Here is a 19,153-nt window from a genome sequence, read left to right on the forward strand (position 1 = left end):
AAAGATGACTGTTGTCCTCTCTGCACAGATGGCAAAATTGAAGTCAAGAAGCAGCGGCTTAGGCTGGCCACAGAGGGAGTGGGTTCTGGCAAAGACCCTGCAGGACTCACAGGAGCTGGACTCCCAGCCCTCTTAGACATGGTATTTGTACTAAGTCCCTAAAACAGATTTCATAACGCTGCCTAACAAAGCCTCTTTGGAACTCTAGAGCAGGGGCTGACAAACAGTGGCTCACCGATCAAATCCAGACTACTGCCTGGCTTTGTAAGGCCCAGGGTCTAAGAATGGTTGCTAGATTTTCAGATAGTTGGGGGAAAAAATCAAAAGAGGAAATAATATATTTCATGACACATGAAAATTATATGAAAACAAATTTTGGTTCATGGATTGTGTTTGACTGAAACACAACCACACCCATTCATTTATGAACTGTCTAGTATCTATTTTCGACGGCTACCTTTACACCACAGTGGCAGAGTTGAGTAGCTGCAACAGAGCCTAAGGTCAGCAAAACTCAAATTACTTTCTATCTGGCCCTTCCCAGAAAAATGTTCACTAACCCTTGCTCTAGAATACACATAATACATTAATTAAAATAAACTTTTATTGAAGTGCAATAAACATAAAATGCACTCACTTTAAGTATATGGTTTGATGAGTTTAGGGTTAAAAATATAGTCCTATAACCACCACTGCAACTAAGATGTGGAACATTTCCATCACTCCCCAAATTTCTGTATGTTTCTTTGTAGTCAGTCCCTCTCTAATTTTTGTGCGGGCAAACACAGATCTGATCTCTGTTAGTGGTAACAACCTTTAAACAATTATTTAGAAAGGATTTCAGATCACTAGAGACCGTGTTGAGGGAAGGTGGTAGTGGTGGGGGATATTTGAAAACATGAAGTTGATTTTATTATTTCATTTGATAATTCCTTAATTCACTCCAAACACCCACTCCAAACAGCCACTTAACTGTTCATAATATTAGAACCTAACAGGCACTGTGCAAAGTGCTCTCCATTTATTATCTCATTTTATCTCTAACCCTATGAGGGAGTTCTTATCCATCTCTGATTCTACTGAGAGGAGACAGGCACCCAGGTAACACTGGGGAGCACACTGCTGTTAAGATGTAAGCTAAGATTTGAATGTGGACCTGTCTGAATCCAGAGTCTGAGCTCACCCACCATACCACATACTTATTCAATCTTCACTATGAGTCTGTTTGGGAGCATAATATCAACATTTTTAGAAGAAGGAAGCTCAGAGAGGTTAAGTAACTAGTTCAAGTCACCCAGCTACTAATTGCTACAGTTAGGATTTGAACCGAGCTCTCCAAACTGCAAGCAGAAGACACTGAACAGAGAGGGATGGAAATACATTATTTTGGAGGAAAAAAAAATCACCTTCTCTTACAGATGGATAAAGTAAGAGCCATATGTGAGCAAGTTCTAGATAATGCAGAGGCGAGTGAGGCAGTAGGCAAAAAGCAGTCTTAAGCCAGATATAATTTTGCTTTCTAAACTAATGGCTATCCAAGACTATTTAATTTAATATAAACAATTAATGACTGTAAAGTGCTTTGAAAATCACTGAGGGGTGCATCCATGCTGACCAGAATCAGTAATCAAAATCTCTCTTGCTATTCCTTCACAAACAGAATTCTATCTAAATTGGTCTGTTATATTGAGAAGAGATGAAAATCAAAGTCTCAGAACAGACCTCCACAGGATATTCTCTTTCTCCCCTCCCCCACACCAGGTGTTACAAAGAACAGCGCAGTTTACCAACTCCTAGTTTGAATGATTGCATTCCATTTCTTCAGGGTCTTTTTATGAAGTACTTGGCACCTAAATGATGCCCCAAATGATTGTCTGCTGTTTCAATTTTCTAGGAGCACTCCGTCAGCCACCCTGAAGGCCCTTCTTACAATCTAGCACAGGAGGCGATGTCCATTGGGTTCCTTAGTTATAAATAATAAAACCTTCAGGATCACTATAAGCAGAAAAAAAAATTATTAAAGCACTTAAGGTGCTCACAGGGTCTGAGGGTAGGCCAAAAAATAGGAAGTGGAAACTGTACTTACAAGGATATATTATGGCATTGCTCTGAAAAGGGTTCCTGCCCTTTTCAGAAATAGCCAGATCTCATCGCTGGTGTGGACTGAGCTCTATACACCATTGGTATCCAGAAGCTGGACACTGCTGCTACTAACCTCACCAGAAGATGGATTTGTTATCAAATCTCTTCCTCATGCTGTTCACTTTAGAACCATAATCTCAGGCATCTGAATGACTAAGTTCAGTCACATGCCTCCTGTCCAAAGTAAAGTATAGGATTCTACCTGGGTGGGACTGGATACAAAAGGCAGGAAATAACTGCAAACATAGTGAGTTGGCTGAAGAATAGCCTCCCAGAGATGTTCGTGTCCTAATTCTAATGCCAGGAACCTGTGAATATGGTTATTTTCCATGGTAAAAGGGATTTAGCATTCATGATTAAGGATCTTGAGATTGGGAGATTATCCTAGATCATCTGGGTGGGCCAAATGTGATCACAAAGGTCATTATAAAAGAGGGGCAGAATGATCAGAGTCAGAAAAAGAAGATGTGAGAACAGAAGCTGAGGTCGGATTAATGCACTTGGAAGATGAAGGAAGGGAGTTACCAGAAATGCAAAAGGTCCCCAGTAGCTGGAAAAGACAAGGAAATTAATTCTTCCCTGGAGCCTCAAGAAAGAACACATGCCTGCTGACACCTTGATTTTAGCCCCTTAAGATTCATTTCAGATTTCTGATCTCCAGAACTGTAAGATAATACATTTGTGTTGTTCTAAGCTACTAAGTATGTAGCAATTGGTTACAGCAGCAATAGGAAACTGATGCACATAGGATAGGCATTGAGAGTGTGATGACAGTCCAGGGAGCATGACAAAATGTCCACCACAGCTGCTGTGAAGGAAAAGCTAGAACAATTATTAATATTTCCCACATCCAGTGCTCTCCACCTTTTGAGAGCATTCTAATAGAGTCCTAAAGCTAAGTTGGGTGAACAAGCTAAGTAAAATTGCTTGTGACTGTTCAGATTGTTCGCCCACTTTATTCACCCCATGATTTATTCAATAAATGTTCCATTTATTCAATAAATATTTACTGGAGTTGAGTGCCAAGCACTGTGAAAGATATTATGGCTTCAAAGGAGAATAAGAGAGTAAGACTCAAAGCTAACGGTCAAGAAATTCACAGATACCAGACTTATATTGAGCTGATTTTCAGTTGTCTCTTCGTATCAAATCCTACCCCAAATTTATATTGTTTGTTTCGAACAATAGGAGTTAGGATGTCGAGATGATTCACAATTTATGCATAAAAGCATTATACTGAAATGAATATTTTCACTTGAATATCTAACAGTAGTCAATATTTATCTAACAGTAGTCAATATTTATTGAGTGCTTCCTGTGTGTTACAGATAACAGTAATATTTTATATTATTTATTTCATTTAATTGTCACATCAACCCTGGGAGAAATGGATAGTTGTTCTCCCCATTTGGCAGATGAGGAAGCTGAGGCTTAGGAAATATGACCAAATTCATATTGCTAGGTAAGAGAGCTGGGATTTGAACTTCCAGTTGTTTGACTTTTGGGTCCATACACTTTGCCACCCTTCCTCCCTGTGTGCCAAGCTCTGGCCCAGGGACTCACATGTGTGTGTGAAAAAAAAAAAATCCCCACATAAGTAAACCTCAAAATTTAATAGGTATTATAAAATGAGCTATACAAATACAGAAGAATTTATATAGATTTCCAAGTTGACTAATTTTTATAGGGAAAAATTCCTCATTTGAATATTAATTACCAGGTCATTTGGTAAAAGTTCACATTATTTTACAACTGAGGTATTTTCCAAGACAACTCTATGTTGCCTTCACTAATCTAGGTGCAAAATTTATTCTGTTAGATTATTTCCATTTCAAAATCACATCTCACAAGGAATATACATGAAATCTACTCTCCCCTGTCACCTCCTTCCCTCCACCCATAACAGCGTGAATACTTCGGCCAATGATTTTGTTTATGTTAATACCTTTTGTAGCCTCTTGCAGGAAATTATTAGGCTCAGAAAGGGACAGACGGAACTCTCCAGGACCCTATTTCTAGCTGGATGTCTCCCTTCTGCAAAGCTCATCAAGCATCCACACAAAAAAGCTGAAGCTGGCTGGACTGTGAGCAAGACACACAGATAGCACCCTTCACTCCCAGTATGAGTAGTTAGGTGCATAGGATTCCTTGACCGTGAAGCTAGGGGCCATGTGTTACACAAATAGCACCCAAGTGTTTTGCTCCTTAAATTCTGGGAACTGCTGTTGGCTGAATTACCTCTCAGCAGTCCTGTTGACAGATGGTGTAACTTGCTCATTAAATCAGGATCCTCCCCATTCCAAGGGCCCCAGGCATGTTAGGAGACAGACCTGGTGGTGTTTTCTAATGTTAATGGTCTGCAGCTCCAGAGCGAAGATAAATATTCTACTTTATTGTGCAACCACTAACTTAAGCCTTACTGGGTCTGCTCCCTTCATTTTGACAGGACACATTTAGAAAAGTGAAATGAAGTGCTTTTAGGCATCCAGTTCCTCCATCCGTCACTTTCTCTTATATTCTGCCAGTCTTGTCTTTTTCTCTGAGACTTGCCTCCACACAGTGCTTTACATCAGTGACATACAATATCCTGAACTAAAAAGAGACCTTACTAGTCCAGAGTTCAGGACTTAACTTTGGTTTTAAGGCAGTATTGTGCAAGGCTTATTTATTTGGAGAGCTTGTTGGAAGAAACAACAGCCTATGGAAAGAGGGGGCCTGATATAAAGTCAGTATGGCTCCAGCACAGATAATAAGCATGATTATTAAACAGCCATGTTTAACAAGTTGCATGTGTATGCTAAGAGCAATGGGAAGCCAGGAGAGGGCCTTAGGGTGGGGGTTTCACATGATCGTAGTCATGCTTTAAGAAGACCTCTCCAGCTACAGAGTGAATTGAGCAGGAATGAGAAGCAGAGAGGGGAGACAAGTATCAACTGAAGAATGACAAGATTCATAAATTTGGGAAAACAGCTTTATTTCTCATAAAGCATTACAGCCTGCAGGGTGCCCATTTCCACAGGCTAGGAAGCATAGCCTCTTGCCAGAAGCTAGAAACAGACACTTCAAGGGAGAGGCAAAGGGAATAGGAGCATGTGCTGAACAGGGTGGCCGAATATACATATTTAATAAGCTATAGGAGCAGTCATGAATATTCATGAAAGGAGAAACGTGGTCCTGTGCAATTGAGCTTCATGCTCATTCATGAGTCCCATGTACAAAAAAATGGTAGCATTAGCATGATCCAAGGGTGGAGTTTTAGCTCTCTGATGTCAAAAGGTGAAGCAGAGGACACAAAAGCCTTTACTGCACATTCTCTGTAGGCTGGCCAGAACCACTGCCTGGTCAGTGGTCTTATCTCAGGCAAAAAAAAGGAGAAGCAGCATCAGGTGGTTGGTTGGTATCAAAAGTGGAGTCTTTCCAAAGAGCTAGTTATGCTCATCCCTTACGGAGGAAAGCCTAACACGATTAGCAAGGGAGGGGTATACTGAGGCACGTCTGACTTCTCATCCTGTCATTGCTGAGAACTCAATTTTCAAGGTTAGTCTGGGGTCCCCTTGGCAAAATAGAGGGTCCGTTCAGTTGGGGGGGCTTAGGATTCCATTTTTATTTCTCACAGGCGACCTCACGAGGGCAGTCAGGAGGCTCTGGTGGCAGTCTGGGTTGGAGATGCAGGTAACCCATTGAAGGTGATGGCACACGTGGAGAGCAATGACCAGCATCAGGAGCTGTTCAGGATGCGGATTAACAGAGTCTGATGAACTGTGTATGGTGGAGGTGAGGAAGAATGGTGAGTCAGAAAGAAACCAGGGTTCTGGCTCATGCATGGTGTGGATGGCAGTGACATCCACGGTGCGAGGGCACAGTGGAAGAGGCAGCTGTCATGCGTAACCTGCACCCTGCTTTGAGTCACACAGAGAATTGCAAAATACTGTGAAGGGAAAAGGCAGATACGCAGTTGTAGGAGGGGAGAGAAAAAGAAATAATAACCCAAGAAAGAGAAGACAATTCTTTCTCCCATAGAGTATACCAGGGCACAAGAACAAACAAACTTACTACTGTTATTATTGTTAACTAATATTGGCAGTGCCGCTATCACTAGCTGCTGGTATTGATGGTTTAGTTCATGTTTAAACTTTACAATAGCCTTCAATTCTTACAAAAATCATGTGGATAGGCATTATTTATCATGCCTATAGAGGTGAACAGATATTAAATAATTTAGTATCTGTGATATTAAATAATTTAGTTAAAGACAGAAAGCTTGTGGGTAGATGAGCTAAGATTTGAACCCAAGTTTGACACTGGAAAGTACACTCATAACTCTTAAAGAAAACCATCACTTCCCAAGGGACAAATAAATAGGTACAAGGTTACAATAGGTTAAGAATAAAGTACTGAGGAACAAAGATGGGAGGTTATTTTAGGATTATTTCTTGGAGAAGTTGAGGTTTAGGATTATTTTCTGGAGAACTTGAAACATTTTGTTTTGAATGAGTCTATATATGTCAAACCTTTGGATGCGAGCACATTAGTTCGAAGTAGGGAAGAAATGAGATTAATAACATATAGAGTGAAGATGGCACTGGGGGAACAGCTCTTTGAAACATTCTGCTTTACAACCTTTTATTATGCTACTTTGCCAGTGGTTGAAAGCTGAAATGCTTAGCTTGGCGCACATCACCAGCATGATATGCTAAGACACCTTTATAAATCTCACTTCCTGCCTCCCCTTGCATGCACCCTGTACAGTCATAAAGCATCTTCCCTCCTTCGTTCTTTCTTCATTCTTTAATCTTCTATTCATTTAGTGATCATTAATTGAGCATTAGCTAATATGTGCCAGGAAATTTACTAAGGCCTGGGGATATAAGGATAAATATCCTCAAGAAAATGATGAGTGGCTATAATATCCAGAGTCATAATTCATTGCATAATATTTTAAACTATGCTATTACAAACATTGTATCTATTAAAACAGGCCAGAAGAGGGTATGGCTTTGTCTAAGGGAGGTGAACTTTGAGCTAGAGTTAAGAACAAGTAAAAATTTGTCAAATGCATAGAGCAGTCGGAAAAATGGAAAATAGTGTTCTCTGTAAATGTCGATTTGAGACTTGAGCAGTTTCTGATGTGCAACTGTTTTTTTTTTTCTTGTTACCACTTTTTGCTTCACTTTCCCCAAATCCTGAAGCCTCTTCTTCCAGTCTCCCATTTTCTGTTTCCTTCCACCTCTTCCCTGACTTTCCAGATTAAACTCAGAATTGCAGATCTCTGACAGTTTCTCTCCTGCTTTGCTAAATGTCTATGTAAAAAATAGACATTTAAAAGCCTTCTGTGTGTCTCCTGCTATGTTGTGGCTCTCCTGCTGTGTGAATTGAAGCTCCCTGCCCAGAGGATGGATGCCCCACTGCTGGGTGCACTGGAAGCTCCAAGGGTTACCTTAGAGGTTTGCACCATGGGCTGTGATGAATGACAGCTTGGCTTTTGCTCCCCAGGGTCAGTCACCTGTTCCATGCCTGCTTTCACCAAAGGGCATGGTACCAGATTGCTCGCTCACCAGAAAGGTGAGGCCCGGACAGGGCAGTGAAGCAGCTTCATGCAACATGGATTAGGTCCAGCCCGACTCCCAGCTTTTCCTTACCTTCGGAGTCATAAAATCCTTATCTGCATTCTCAGCCTGCCCGTGGTCCTCTGGGCTGCTCCTGAGAAGAGGAAGTACTGATTTAAGCCCTATAATTCCACCCCATATATTAGGCTCTGCTCCAAGGTACTCTTGCTGCTGTCTCACTGTGGTCCTGTGTGTCAGTTGAGCCACGAGGTGTCACCTGTGTCTGGACCAAATCCCCAGTTTGTACCCCAGTCCTGATGAGGGCCCTCTCTTCCGTACCTGGTACATGCATTTCTGTTGTGTTAACCTATACAAGGACCTTGGAATCTCTAGGCTTAGGGCCCCAAATCCTCCCTAAATTTGATTCTAGAACTGCCTAGAGGCTAACTTCACTAAAACCAAGTGTGCCCAGATGACCAGAGCCTGAGGAAAGATGCTGAATTCTGCAAGTTCACTGTGCCTTCATTCCCTGTTGCTGTGCCCCACATATAAGTCAGAAACCCAGAAGTCAGATATTGGTCTTCATTCTAATTATTCAGAATAATATAGCAGTTAACAGGTACAACACACCTGCTTTCTCCTTTACTGTGCTTAGCACTTTAGAATAATTGACTCACATATCTCACAACAGTTCCAGGAGTGGCACTCTGTGGCACTGGGATTCCAGTTTAGGCAGTCCTCTTTCAAAGTCCATTTTCTTAGCCCCCCGTGTGCTTTACTGTCTGCCTCATCTGGACCATATCCTGCTGTTGTGCTCAGTGCCTCTCCAGTCAAACCATCTCTCTTGCAGCATCTTCCTCTGAGTCCGCCTCTCCATCGCTTCCACAGCTCTTGGGGGCAAGTTGTTTTAATTTTTTTTAATTTAAAAATAAAAATAGTATATATTTATCATATGTAATATTATGTTTTGATTTATGTATACATTGTGGGATAGGTCAATCAAGCTAATTATGTATATGTATTACCTCACATTCTTATTTTTAAAAACACTTAGAATCTACTCTTTCAGCAATTTTCAAGTATACAATACATTGTTATTCACTATAGTCACCATGGTGTACAATAGATCTCTTGAACTTATTCCTGCTGTCTAATTGAAATTTATATCCTTTGGTGGCATGCGTCTGTTGTCACACCTACTCAGGAGGCTGAGGTGGAAGGATCACTTGAGCTCAAGAGTCTGAGGCTTTAGTGAAGTATAGTAGTACCACTGAACTCCAGACTGGGCAACAGAGCAAGACTCCATCTCAAAAAAAAAAAAAAAAAAAAAAAAAAAAAAAGAAAGAAAGAAAGAAAGAAGGAAAAAAGAAATGTATATCCTTTGACCACCATCTCCTTAATCCCCACCATCCAGTCTCTAGTAACCACCATTCTACTCTCTGCTTCTATGAGGTCAATTTGATTGTGTTCCACATATAAGTGAGATAATGTGATATTTGTCTTTTTCTGACTTATTTCAATTAATGTAATGTCCTCTAGGTTTATACATGGTGTTGCAAATGACAGAGTTTCCTTCTATTTTAAGGCTGGATAGTATTCTATTTGCATGTATACTACATTTCTTTATTCATTCATCCATTGATGGACATTTAGATGGATTCCATATTTTAGCTACTGTGAACAATGCTGCAGTAAACATGAGAGTGCAGATATCTCTGCAACCTCTGATTCCATATACTCTGGATATATACCCAGAAGTGGGATTTCTGGGTCATATGGTAGTACTATTTTTAATTTTTTGAGGAACCACCATACTTTTTTCTTAATGGCTTTTCTAATTTGCATTCTCACCAACAGTGCACAAGGGATCCCTTTTCTCCATACCCTCACCAACACTTGTTATCTTTCATCTTTTTGATAAGAGCCATTCTAACAGGGATAAGGTGATATCTCATTGTGGTTTAAATTTTTATTTCATTTCACTGATGATTAGTGATGTTGAGCATTTTTTCATATACCTGTTGGCTCTTTATATGCTTTCTTTTGAAAAATATCTATTCAGGTCCTTTGGCTATTTTTAAAGCGAGTTGTTTTATTGCTATTGAGTTTCTTGTATATTTTGGATATTAACCCCTTATCAAATGTATGGTTTGCATATATTTTCTCCCATTCCATTGGTGTTCTCTTTATTCTGTTGATTGTTTCCTTTTCTGTGCAGAATTGTCAACAAATCTTGTTCCAGTCTGGCCCATTCCTTGTGTCCAGGCTGATGTTAAGTAATTGAAACATATGCAGTTGAGTCTTGAGATGATGATAGAGAGGACTCAAGGACACCGAAAAGACCATGGACAGCAAACTGTAAATTAGGCATCTAATGAGTACTTACTTTGTACTCATTTATTACTATTTAGTACTATTTATGTTCTCAGCTGTCTTTGGTACTATAAAAGGATCACGTGAAAGAAAGTCTCAATGGTTAAACTCTCAGACTCCAGAACCAGGCTGCCAAGATTCAAATACCTGATTCACCACATAGTATATCCTGTGATCTTAAGCAAGTTGTTTATCCTCTCTGTGCTCAGTTTTCTCATCTGCATTATGAGGATAGCAATGGCATCTACCTCATAGTGTTCTTGTGAAGATTAAATGAATTAATTCATGTAAAGCATTCTTCACTCAATAAGTTAAAAAAAATTGCAATGGTGAAGAAGACAATAATGAGAAAGGAGAGTATGGCAATATGTTCGCTGCTATAAGAAACTTGTTGCCTAATAAGGGAGATGATGGATCACATAAAACAATATAAGACCATATATAATTAAATGCTAGTTTGGTTGATGAATATCAGAAGTTAATAAGGTTCCTAATAACTGTTGGGGACAGTAGAGGAAGGCAACATGGACTATGGCTTTCAGGATGAGTAGGCTACAAAGAGGTAGAGGAGAAACTGGTGGCTTAGTCTTCCTGACATGAGGGCCACTTCTTTCAATAGAACACTGTTAGTCCTTGTTACAGTATTTGTTATACATTATTTCAGTTACCATTCAAATAAACAAGAACTCAAGAGACTGGGTCTAACTGAAATAGTGAGGATTTGCTGTAGTCATGGGTAGGGTATGATTCATCCTTGGGAAGTAGAGCATGAATTGGAAGGTGATTCAAGAGATAATATCCAGATGTTTAGCTATCATGGAAGCCAGGCAGTCAAATCAGGATTTCCCTCAGCAACTGAGTTGGAAGGCAGAATGAAGGCATGCCCAAAAGACTAAAATCTGTAGCTAAATGCTAGAAGAAGAAGTCTGTGAAGGAAAGTTAGAAAACAGGGTTTAGAAGTGAAGGGCTGCAAGATATGACGGTCTCCATTTGATCAATTAAGGCGAATTAATTCTACTTAACATATCAGATAAATTAACTCACATGAAGGCATCAGATCCTGCATCAGTGGTGTCATATGAGAACGGGCCATAAAGCAAATGGTTCTCAGTGGTAGAGATAGGATTAGAAACCATTCCTATCTGGAGGCTCTGATGTGAGAATTACCTCCTGAAAAGATGCCACAGTGGGCAACCCATGAAGGCCATTGTCAGATTCAGCAGGGGTACAACCAGTGATCTTGGATTGTAAGGGAGAACTTTTGTGAAGCTGAGTGGTAAGTATATCTTTCTTTCAAGATATATTTATCAAGTTCCTACTGTATTTGAGGTACTGTTTTTTTTGAAATGGTCTTGGAGACAGAGGTGACTCATCCATGCATTTTTCAGTTGAGAAGCTAACAAGCTAAAAGATAAGATACATCCTATTGACGAATAACTAATAAAAGGTAGAAAGCAATGCCTGATGCAAGGGAGGCAGAGATAAACAGCCTTAGGAGAGCAGAGAAGGGAATGATTGCCTGCAGCAGAGCCCAGTGGCTCATAGCCCCAGAACTGGTGTTGAAACCACCCAGCCCAGATCCGGATTTCTGCTCTATGTCTTAATAGCCATTATGTCCCTGGGTAGACTTACATACCTCTTTGACTGTGTACTCATTTGAAAAATGTAGATCAAAGCAATACTTATCTTACAAAGTTATTTTGAGGATGTATTTTGAGGATGTATTGAGATAGTATGTTCAAAGTATATGTCAGTTCATCAATGGTAGTTGTTATTAATTCCAAAGAACAATTTTAATGGTCAGCTGAAACACAGGTTCACAGGATATCTGTTGTCAAAGATCTAGCCTTTTAAGTACTGTCTGAATTATTGTGAGCATGTGTTCACATCTTATTTCAGCTGAAAACTGAAATAAGAAAGGACAAAGAAGCATTAAAAAGGAGTTCACTCCAGTGAAATGAAAAGGGGGGAACAATTGCCAGCTGAGAACTCCTTTCACCTCGTGGGATTTACCTACTGAATGTATGTTCATAACCCTCAGAGAGCTAGAGGACACCAGCCTCTTCTGCCCAACTGATACCTCCCTAAAATAACAGAGATGCTTAACTGGAGTGGATTCTGCTGGTGAAAGTGTACATTGTTACTTTATTGGAGGGCAAGTCTGCAGTGTCTATTTAAATTTAAATGGAGGAAAGGAAGTGAATACTTCTGAAGCCACAATCATACCTCTTAGTGTACACCCTGGAAAAATATGCATGCATGTGTGTTAGGAAGCATATACAGCATAATACATCAGAAACAGCCCAGAAGCCCACCCGTCAGAAAGGGGGTAGGTAAAGTGTAGTAGTGGATCCATGTAACACGATACTATGCCACAGTGAAAAAGAATATGCTAGAACTCAATGTCCCCACATGGTAAGGTCTCCAAGACATATGTCAAAAACAAATTTGCTGGACAATTTGTAGAGCATGCTATTTATGTAAAATCCATATATATGTTTGTAATTACATACTAAAAACTCTAGAAGGATACGTACCAAATCGATAACAGTAATCACTTCATGACTGGGGTAAGGTTATGATAAGGGAGGAGAATAGGTAAGAGGAACCTGAGTCTTTTAAGTACTGTCTGAATTATTGTGAGCATGTGTTCACATCTTATTATATAATTGCAAATAAATATACAAATATATAAGTAAAGTAAAGTAAAGAGGCCAGTGCCCTCCTCCATTTGCTACATTCTCTCCTCGCTCCTAGTCAGATTTCAAAAAGGTTGACATCAAAACATTCTTTAGCAAAATGTAATATAGAAAAGGTATTGCTTAGTTTATTTTTATGTATTAATCCTTTATAAAGCTACCTAAAGTATGCTGCCATTTTTTGAAATTTTGCGAAGTTGCAAAATTAAATTTGATTCCTAAGTTTCATGGGTAATGATTTAATGTTCTCCCACACATTGCTGGAATTCACATATGCCCCAAATAAAAATGAGCCACATAGAAATATAAATAACCTTTATGTGAGATGGACAGTCCTGCTTAGCTTGTTTTTCAAAGTGGGCATGAAAATACCCATTTAAAATTTATGTTTAGACAGGAAAATTACCATTATCTCAATAGTATAAGAAAAAAATAATAATCCTGGAGATTGATGCTTTCAAGGGCACAACAGTAAATGCATGACTTTTCCAACCATGCAGATAGGTTAACCAAACATTCAGATGAAGACCGAAGCTGTCAGCCAGACATTTGCTTATTTTTAAACATCTAAATGACTGATGGATTTTTTTTTTAAATTCATGTGTTGGCTCTTGGAAAGGGCAAATAGACACTGCATTACATCAAAATTAAAATAATAGCAATAAAGGCATATACTTGATCTGTTTTCAAAAATGCATTCCTGTTCTTTCATATGTAAGCCTCACAGCCACCCTTGCTAGTTATTTAAAGCAGAAATTATTAGCACCATTTTATAATGTTATTTTATAACATTGAGTTTCAGAGAGCCTTTAGCAGGTTTGTCCAGGACAGGATGAGCAATATCATAGCCATGTTTTCCACATAACACTTACCACTAGTATATATTACATTGTATATGTGATTATCTTTTTTAAATCTGGTCTAACTCCCTTACTGGAAAACCTTATGAGGGCAGAGGCTTTGCTTATTCCCTTTATCACCTAGAATAGTACCTAGCACTTAGGTAGAAAGTGTTCCATAAATAGCTGTTGAAAGAATGAATGAATGAGTGAATGGATAGGACTTGAGCCTGAGCTAGCACCCAATCCAGCATTCTTTCCACCACATCAGTCACTCTCAAACAATAACATCAGTCACCTTCAATCAGTCACCCCCAAACATCAGTCACCCCCAAACAATGGAAGCACTCTATGAAGAATGGAAACTGAAAAGATGGAAGCGAATCTACAATAAGGAAAATCAAGGAGAAACTGATCACAGACTCTTCTGGGAAAGGCAGGAAATACATTAAAGAAGAAAAAAAAAATTTCAGGATAACTGTTATGGGAAAAACACCTTCATCCTCAAACTGGGAAGGTGTCAAGAGACCGAAGAACGATTTGGACAAGTGTAGCTTGGCAAGCAGATGAGTTAAATTTACTTATAGGGCACTTCTGGATGGTAGGCAGCAAGGCACTTCCAGAGATCCGCCCCACTTCCCATCTCTAAGCTGATTTTAAGCTAATTCTCTGGCTCTTAGGCCTATTGCGCAGTTGTGATGGGACTGTTTTTCTTGATAGGTTCTTAGATACTCTGGGATGTTTGGGTTCTCAGGGACACCTGCTCTTTGGCTGGTCACCATGAGCTCAGCTCACCCACCAGCTGGCTGTCAAGATGCAGGCAGTGGGTATACACCCTTAAGTAACCTGATGGGGGATCCTTCACACTACAGTAACATTGGAAGAGTCAGTCACTAAGTGCTTATCAATGAGACACTGGCAAGGAGGTACCACGATGGCAGAAGCACTCAGGCAGCAGGGGAGACTGACACCAACACTGACTCAGGGGCCTTTCAGAAGAATGTGACATCTCAGCTAAGACCTCACAAACACCGAGTTGAAATTTTCCTAGCAAAAGCGATGAGGGAGGCAGAGGGAGCTGTGTGTGCAAAACTGTGAGGAGAGACAGACAGTGATGTGTATGTGGAAACCATAAGTAATTCATTATGGACAGAGAATAGCATCAGAGGGCATGGTAGGTACAGGAGAAGATAAGACCAAAGATGTAAGCAGATCCAGATCATGAAGGGCCTTGACTGCCACGTAGAAAGATATAGACCTTATCCTGAGAGCTGTGGAAACTGCTGAAGTAACAGTGTTGTGGGCACAGAGGAGAGCAAGCCTCACTCAGTGAGAAAGGTTCCTAAGTCATACTTAACAGGTTCTAGAAGGATGAGTTGGAATTTGCTAGGTGAATAGGGTGGGAGAGGCATTGCAGATGAAACAGCATAGGCAAAGGCTTAGAGGCATGAAGGTGGAGGACAAGGGCCTGCCAGGCTGGCATGGTTTGAGTACTATGGGAATAATGAGGAGTCATGAAAAAAAAAGCAGGAAAGTCAAGCAAAATTATGAATATCTTATATATCATGCTACAGAATTATATTTTTATTCCACAGGCACAGGAAGATATGGCTGTCTAGTATCATCCAAACCTTCTTACATGACTTATGTCACTTCTTATGTCAGGCTTTAAGCAACTGCATGCTGTATACCATGTTGAGGTCCTTGGTAATATAACAGAATCCTGGGCAAAGGAGACCTGGTTCTGAATCCTAGATCTATCACTTACTGAAATCTGAGGTCATCACTCTTAAATTCTCTGACCTTCAGTTTCTCTGTCCATAGAATGGAACCAATAATAACTTTTGCATTGCCTGCTTCATAGAATTGTGAGGAACCACTCAAAGAGTGTGCAAGAAATTATCCATGCTGGACCCAATTGTGTAGGTGGGAAATGGGATGAAGGACAGAGGATAAATGCAGGACTAGAGAGGGTAAACTAGTGTGTTGGAGCGGCAGGAAGTACAGGATGGAGCACCATAGTGAAAATGAAGAATAAATGAGTGTGGTTAAGGTTGTGTACTATCTTGAACAAGTTACTGGAGAGTTCAAGTGGGACAAATCCAAAAGGAAGCATCTGTGGAACATATCATTGATTTGTTAGCCAATAGGCGTGAATGAATGAGGTGCTTTATAATGTCTCTTAATGATTGTTCTTGACCAGATGCTTTTTAAAAACAGGGTCCCAAGGCTCTGCTCTATTGGATGCCCATATCTATCTTAATATGGGTTTCTAATCCTGATGCCTTTTAAAGTTTATTCAGATGTTAAAACGACGGTGATAAAAGAAGGAACTCCTCATTCGTTTATTTATTCAATAAATATGCATTGAGTCTCTCTGGGGAAAACGCTGCAGGATATTAGGCCACACAGGTGTTTCCTGCAACTCAGAGAGCTTACATTCTAGTAGATAATCTTGAAAAACTTCTGGAAATGTTATTTTCTTAATGAGTTATATCAAGCTTCGGTCAATGGCTTTGGGTCCCTTGGACTGCTTTCCTTCCATATATTTATAAGCCTTGTATTCATTCATACTTGCTTAGAAACTCATTCCTCTACCAGATCTCTTTCAGTCATTTGCCATAGCTGATTTGTTTCAACAAAACAATGGTTCCTACCTAGGAGGTCCTTAGGTCCCCAAAGAACTAGAAAGCTGGTAATGGAGATCTGGATTATTTTTCAACTTTTAAATGAAAACAACACACACATACACACATACACACATACACACACACACACACACCATACATATATATACACATATATATATACATGCACATATATATATACACACACATATATATGTAATCCTGTTATTACTATACCAAAATTTTTTACTTATTGCAGTTTTATAAAGCTAGATGAAACATGGTATAACTACCATTTCTTTCATGTCACTCTTTTAAGTTAATATTTCATTATAATTATTTTTGAGAACTCAGTATTTCAAAATACCTAATGAAATTGCAGCATTCTTGATGAATCTGGGCAGGCTGAATTGTGGGTCAAGTATCTCTGCCTTTGATCACAACTGTGTTGGTTCCCTCTGGCAATCACAGGTGATCTCCCACTGATCAGAAGATATGACTGGCAAATTTAGATATCTTGGCGTATTAAATGGTGGACAGAATTTATGCATAAATTCATTCATAAGTGATGTATTTCAAAACACAAGCCCTGGTTGCAGGTGGGGAGAAAAAGATTCTTTGATGGTATAAAGCCTGGGAATTATCGATCTGAAAGGACCCTGTTTGCGAAACAAAACCCAACATACAGCAGAAATGAAAAAAGTCGATGTTAAATTTGGGACTTTCCAATTACAGTTTATCTTGAATAAAAGCCATAGCATTTGAACCCAAGAGGCATATTTAAGCTGTTTAAGAATGCTTACGTAGGATCTGCCCTCCATTCCACTTGTACTAATTCCGGGGCCTCTGATTTTTTAAAATAAGATGGGTAGCAATATTATGGAAGGCTATATCAGAAGACAATACCCTTGTTCTTTCTAGTGATACAAGAATTATCAGTAATTTGGAGCAGGGCAGGGATAAGCATGAGATAAGCAAAGAGCTTGCCTTGGGTGCAAATTTAAGAGGGTGCCACCAAGAAACTCCTAAATCAACATACGTAATATTTTAATAAAATATTTTTTAAAAATCAAACTTCATGCAAAAAAAAAATCCATGATGAATGAAATATCCACATTTTTAATGAAAACATAATCAGCATTACTGATTTTATCTTTTGTCTTAGGCTTTAAAATGGCTCATGATGGTACTGCTGAATTTTATTATTTAAAACTTTGATATTTCGTTCACAATGAATTTATCTGCATTAACTTCTATTTCACAAAATGTATTGCATTAGAATATAATTTATCTATCTCAATCACCACTGAGCTTTTTAATGCACCTTAAATTTTGCCTTACCTTCCTAACTTCCATCAACTAGCCCCCAGCATCTGCGGGTTCTTAATACAAATTTGATTTTGCAGTTCATTTGTCTGGCTTTAGAACTTTTTCTTACTCTTCTCCCTCTCCAAGCTGTGTTAATGACTGTTTGGGTAATTCCGATTGAGGTGTGCATAAAAGGATATTTGCTACACAATGAAAGGCAGTAAGAAGTGTATTCGTGGATGAGATGTTAGTTTGCTGCTGTTGGTGCTAGGATAATAAATACTACATTCTGAGAGATGCGCCAGAGGTTAGGGACGAGTGAGTAGGTCAAGGTTCCTAATGATCAGCTTCTTGCCTACAGGTTTCTGGAGGCCATTGGATGAGAAGGCAGCACAGGTGTGCAGCAGGGGCAGGATTGTTGTCTGGGAGACGAGCTTGCTTTTGTAACACAATTTTCACTGTGTTCTGAGCTGTGATTGACCTAGTGCCTTCTAGCAGTGATTAGAAGTTAATATTTTGCCCTGGTGTGTATGTGTGTGTGTGTGTGTTTAGAGATATCTAGAGATTCCCTCATTTTTTTCCAGTTTATGTGATTTCCAGAGGATGTCTACTGAGGGGCTGCAATTCTTATTTTTGAAATGAAGATCTCTTTCTAATGAAAATTATGGAATGGCTTCACAGCTTCACATACCTAAGCGTTGTAGAATGATTTATGGAAGAACTATTCACCAGCTCTGTGCTGCAGTACATACTAAGTATTAGGCTTTAGTTTGCATGCCAAGCAGAAGTCTTTTTTTTTTTTCTTTTTGAAGTAATATCCCTTCCAACCTAGGTCTTCACCCTATTTTAATGCTAATGAGACAGTTTTGCCAATAATAGGAAAATCAAGAAGTTCGGAATGTCACCCTCGTCTTCTCATTTTGTCAAATCAACTAACCAGAGATGAGGCAGAGAAGGTGAATCCTTTAAGAATGCTTGGAAGGAACTCTTAGTGTGTTTGCCATAACATTGGCAAGATAGGAGGTGATTCAACCTTTTGAGGCTATCTGCTATATGGAAAACTCTGAAAGCATTTGAGTAGATTAGACACCAAACCACAAATGGCAAAGACATGGAAACCAGTCAGATTATTGGAGGGAGAGGAAGTGATGGGTGAAGATTTCAACAGAACAGTGGAAGGTATCCAGGTTAATATGTAGTCATCTTTTGAGCAGTCCTACCATAGACAAGTTATCAGAAGGTAATGATACAGGATTTTTCCTCCTTAGTTCAGCTAAAATCCAGGTTCTTGTCTCACAACAAGGAAAACTTAGACATGCAGACACATTGCAGGGTGAGAAAGGTGGATTTATCAGGTGAAAAGAAAGCTCTCAGCAAAGAAAGAGTGGGTCCTGCCAACAGGATCCCACCTCACAGATTGAATACCAGGCTACCACACACGAGTTCAGGAGGCCAGCCTCCTCCCCTTGCATGAGGCATGAGTTCCTGGTGGCTCCGCCCCATTGTCCCAGTGCACATGGGCCACCAGTCTCTTGCAGGCATGCCCAAGCAAGACCCTGTGCAGGTTCCCCTATCTGCACAAAGACATTTGGCATAAACACTTGTGGGGCAGGTCAGAG

At 39.6% G+C, this 19,153-nt stretch overlaps 1 protein-coding gene across 1 annotated transcript in view; it reads left to right on the forward strand.

Moving 5' to 3' along the window:
* CA10 (carbonic anhydrase 10) overlaps positions 1–19,153 on the forward strand; it is a 556,758-nt gene that overhangs the window by 18,022 nt on the left and 519,583 nt on the right. The window lies entirely within an intron of this gene.

This window comes from Chlorocebus sabaeus, chromosome 16 (genome assembly GCF_047675955.1).
Source record: "Chlorocebus sabaeus isolate Y175 chromosome 16, mChlSab1.0.hap1, whole genome shotgun sequence".
Taxonomy (NCBI): domain Eukaryota; kingdom Metazoa; phylum Chordata; class Mammalia; order Primates; family Cercopithecidae; genus Chlorocebus; species Chlorocebus sabaeus.